The following is a 5,553-nucleotide window of genomic DNA, read 5'->3' as shown; positions in this document are numbered from 1 at the left end:
TAAAGCAGGAAAGGACACTGGCTCCAAAGACAGCTCCACAAGTGTCCCCTCTTAAGGAGGCAGCACGGATAGAATTTAGACATAAAGTCTCATGAAGTAAAGAAAGCGAGAATTGTAAATGATCATCTTGTTGTTTGTGGTAATGACACACTCGGTATCTTGTGGGACAGAGAGAGGCCGCTTCCATCCCATGGACATTGGGGAAGATTGATTCAGCTCCAGACCAAAGCCCCTCTCAGAGACCCCCATCTCCTGGAATGTCCCCTTGTGATCTCAGTGGATTGAACAGATCCATGTTCCTCTGCCCCCTCCTTCAATCCCTATTTCTGATGCCTCCTCTATTCCAGTCCTTGTTCCAGAGATCTTTCTAACACCTTCTGGAGATTCTCTTGGACTTTCACATGTGATGCTTAGCTCTCTCTGAATTAGGAGTGGGGGCAGCCTGACTTTGGATCTTCATTTTCTACTGGGACACCCCTGCTTTGGGGACTATGAGGATTTTGGATGATCATGTGATCCCCATCAGGTCAATGCTTCATCTCAGTAGAGGCACATTTTTATTAGGAGCTGACTGAGCACACAGTGGGATTGAGTTCAGAATATACAGTGGATTCAGTCCTGGATCAGTACAGCTGCACATTCTGCAGTGTCACTTTCTGTTTCAACATTGCTTTTCAATGGGTTTCAATAAACTACTTTCTGTCTCAATGCATCTTGACTCAGTTCATTGACCTAGTTCAGTACAGCACAGATACCCACTGTCCAATGTGTCATTGTGGACTGAGTGAGTTTAGTAATCACCTGATCTGTCCAGACCATATTGTTAGACAAGTCATGCTTCAGTTCCATCAAAGAATTTTCCACATGGATGGAGTTGATCACTAGGCTCTGCTCAACATGCTTGAGAGAGTTGTTGAGGGGAATGTGATTGATGTGGTGAAAATGGACTTCCAAAAGGTGTTTGATAAAAGTGTCACAATTACAGACTTGTCAACAGAGTTGAATCCCATGGAATGAAAGGGACAGTGGAAACATGGATACGAAGTTGGTTGAATGACAGGAAGCAGAGTGTAATGAAGGGGAGGGGGGCGTGGGGAGGTGATGGTGGGGAAGAGAATAAAAGGAAGGTGTGTGATATTGTCTACAGCAGGAGATATTAAATAACAAAGATTTCCTGGAACAATGGCAAAGAGCATGTTAATGGTTGTGGTGAAAGACAGTTGTATTGGGACTGGAGGAAGGTATATAATGGGGTTCCCCAGGGGGGCAGTATTGGGACCACTGTTTATCTTGATCTAGATTAATGATATAGATTTGGGTGTGCTCGGCACAATTTCAAAATGTGTAGATAATAAAAAGCTGGAAGTATTGTGAACTGTCAGGATGATAGTGATAGATTTTATCATCTCCATGGAGATCACCAAAAATAACAAAACAATCAAATCCACTGACTGACCCCAATTTCGGAAAGAAGTGAGGAACCAATTCTTGGATTATCTCTGCTTTCTGAGTCTCTGGTTTTAATATTTCCCCAACAATCCCAGCTACAATCTTCAAATGATCTTTTGCCAATTGTTTCAAGGCACTGAGAGTCAGATCTTCTCTCTTGACAAAGTTTTGAACATCAATAGTACTCATGTTAATTTCACACTGATCACAGACAAAGTAAAGGTGTAATATTCTTTGCTTTAGCTCTGGGAAATTCCAGTCTATCCATTCCATAGCCCAGTCAAACATCACATCCCGGACAAGATCCCAATTTGTTACGATCCCCGTGGAGATCACTAACAAACTAAAAGGATCAAATCCATCAACTGACCCAAATTTAGGAAAGAAAAACCAAATGGACACAATTTCACTTTAAAAATGTTACATTAACACTCAAACCAAAACCAACATCGATTAAACATGAACTAACAGTTAAATCATGGTCGATATATGTATCTTAATGTTTACACATTAATTATCAGATGCAACAAATATAGTTCTCACAAGTCCTTTGAGCAGTCTTATCAGCAAGATGTCAATGAACATCATGGGCTCAATCACAGCTCCAAGAGAACATAAACAGGCTGGTGAAATGGGGGACACATGGCAGATGGAATTTAATGCTGAGAAGTGTGAAGTGATACATTCTGGGTGGCAGAATGAGGAAAGGTAATACAAAATAAAGGGTATAATTCTAAAGGGGCTGCAGGAACAGAAGGACCTAGGGGTGTAAATGCACAAAACATTGAAGGTGGCAGGGCAGATTGAGAAAGACTAGTTCATTCTGAGTCTATGCAACTCTATTGGGGAATGAACCTGCATTAATAGCTGATGAACCAAGGAATGACCTCCAAGCTGTCAGTTCACTTACAGTCAGAGTGACTTTTTATTTATTCGTTCAGGGGATGATCCATCTCGGCCTCCTCCTGAATCCCCAGCTTCACAGATGCCAGCCTTCTGCCAATTCGATTCACTCCACCTGATCTCTCTCTCTCCTGGTCTCTTTATGCTCAGCTCCGCTCTCGCTGTTTCCCGCTCTCTGTGTGAACTCTCACTCTCTCTCACCCGGTCTCATTATGCTCCGCTCTCACTTTTTCCCGCTCTCTGAATGAACTCTCGCTCTCTCTCTCTCTCCCTCTCCCGGGCTCTCGATGCTCTGCTCCGCTGTCACTGTTTCCCGTTATCTGAGAAAACTCTCACTCTCTTGCTCCCAGTTTCTTTATGCTTCATTCTCACTGTTTCCCACTCTCTGACTGAGCTCTCTCTCCCTCTCTCCTCAGCTCTTTGTGCTCTGTCCCGCTCTCGCTGTTTCCCGCTCTCTGAGTTAACTCTCACTCTCTATCTCCCGGGCTCCTTATGGTCCACTCCACTCTCGCTGTTTCCTGCTCTCTGAGTGCACTCTCGCTCTCTCTATCTCCTGGGCTCTTTATGCTCCGCTCTGCTCTCGCTGTTTCCTGCTCTCTGAGTGCACTCTTGCTCTCTCTATCTCCTGGGCTCTTTATGCTCCGCTCTGCTCTCGCTGTTTCCCGCTCTCTGATCATCTCAACCAACCCTTGACCCCAGCGATCGCAAAACAGCAATCGCTAATATGCCCCGACACACAACAGTGCAGGGGGTACAGCGAGTGATGGGCTTGTTCAATTACTGCAGAAATTTTATTCCCCAATTCGCTACCCAGGTGGAACCTATCCAACACTTAGTGAAAGGAGGAAAGCCCGGGATGGAACTTGTGGAATAGGGAAACGAGCAGGAGGAAACATATGGTAAATTAAAGGCAGGGCTGCTTGCAGCCCCAACCCTCAGACTACCAGACGTGACAAAGCCATTCCATATCTATTATGATCTCGATGGGGGTTTCTATAATGCTGTAGTAACCCAGGAAAGGGGAGGAGTGATGAGACCAGTGGCATACTATTCTACACAAGAATCTCCGGTAGTTAGAGGGCTCCACCGATGCGTGGCTGCACTCGACTGCACAGCCTGGGCAGTGAGAGTATGTGAACCTGTCACAATGTCTGGACAGCTGATTATACATACCAAACACACTATAGTGGAGTTGTTAAACACCGGGAGATTGAAAACGGTGTCCGATGCTCGACGAGCCATGTGGGAAGCAGTACTGTTACCTAAAGACCAATCGATACAAATCATTAGAGATACAGGGCTCAACCCAGCCGAGGGAATAATAGCCGAGGGAGAACCACATCAGTGCCAGACAGAAATAGATCAAGAAGTAGAGGGAGAAATAGTGGACGAACCCTTCACAGATCCCCACATAACCCTCTATGTTGATGGATCCAGACGATATATAAATGGACAGTTCCGTACGGGGTGGGCTGTGGTAGATCAAAGTGACACAGTCCTCTTACAAGGGGGACTGGAAGGGACAATATTCTGTGGATGTAGTGGCTTTAACGGAAGCCCTAAAGTTAGCAGAGGGAAAACGCGTGAATGTGTTTACAGACAGTAGATACACATTTGGGGTAGTACATGATTATATGACAGCGTGGAGTAGACGAGGGTATGTAACGTCAGGAGGGGGACATATTCAGCACGAGAACGTGGTTCGAGAATTAGTAGAAGTAGTTAAGCTACCAGCTGCTGCAGCCTTAATAAATATCAAAGCGCATCGGAAGATCGAATGTAAGGAACAACAGGGAAACATGTTAGCTGACCAGGCAGCCCGGAATACCGCAGAGAGGGCTGTGCCACAGACCATTCAAGTAGCCGCACTAGGACCAGGGGAATTAAACATTAAAAGAGTACAGGAAGAGGTTAGCATGGAAGAACGATCCTGATGGGAACATCAAGGGGCAGTTGTTGGGGGAGACGGGGTTTGGTGAAAGGGACTACAAGTAGTCGTCCCGTCCTCCATACAGACTGAGCTACTCAAACTGTACCACAAACCGGATCACCACGGATGTGATGGGATGCTGAACCACCTGCTCAAAGATTGGTGGTGGGCCCAGTGTCGGGAGAGACGTGGAGAAACACTGCCAACATTGTATAATATGTGCACAACATAACCCGGGAAAACCCATCAAGGTTAAAATGGCACATCAGCCCGGACATAAAGGTCCGTGGGAAAACCTGCAAATTGATTTTACTGGGCCTCTGCCTAATCATAGAGGAAAAAGATATTGCCTTTTGATCATTGTTCAGTTCACCAGGTGGGTTGAAGCATTCCCGACTCAGACCAGGGCACACACTTTACAGGACAGGTCATGAAGCGAGTCTGTGGTTTACTGGGAATCCGACAACGGTTTCATGTCCCCTATCACCCGCAGAGTTCAGGAATGGTGGAACGAATAAACCGCACTCTAAAAACAGCTATAGCAAAGGCCATCTCTGAGACCAGAAAGGGGTGGGTAGATGTCTTATCCTGTATATTAATGAGACTAAGAGCTACACCCAACCGAATGACAGGCTTGACCCCCTTCAAACTCATGACAGGGAGGGCTATGCAACTCCCCGAAAGCATCATAGTAGGCGGGGAGGATATGGGACCTCTACGAGACTGAATTAGGCAAAACGTAAGACAATTAGATCTGCAGTTAAAAGAGTTGTGACAGGAGGTGAGGGATCAGCAGGCCATACGGGACCTAGAGACACAAAACAAGGATAAGGCCGGCCCAGCCATACCACAAGTAGGGGAGAATGTTTTGGTCCGAGTTACCCCCAAACAGGCAGGATTCACCCCAAGGTGCTCCACTGATGCAACAAGAGTCAGCTGCATCCGACAAAGTGAAACAAAAAAAACCTGATAGTTGCGTGTTCGGAGTATCATGCGCACCACCTGTCGGAGCGCAGCCCATGATTACCTATAGAAAGGGGGTGGGATTATATGGGTATTATGAGGAGGTGGGGGCAACAGTGTTATCTTTGTATGTATGTTTTCCTCCCCCTCCGACACCACGCCCCGTAATAACCACCACCCAACCCGAGAAATTGCCCTGCCGCACAATCACTAAAGGACCAGTGAATGGAATTGTACTTTTTAACGAAGGTGAAATATTATATGACAATGTTAAACATGAGATTGTGCCTCTCGGGATTACAAATGCC

This window comes from Heterodontus francisci, chromosome 2 (genome assembly GCF_036365525.1).
Source record: "Heterodontus francisci isolate sHetFra1 chromosome 2, sHetFra1.hap1, whole genome shotgun sequence".
Lineage (NCBI taxonomy): Eukaryota > Metazoa > Chordata > Chondrichthyes > Heterodontiformes > Heterodontidae > Heterodontus > Heterodontus francisci.
Note: the sequence above shows the minus strand (reverse complement) of the source record.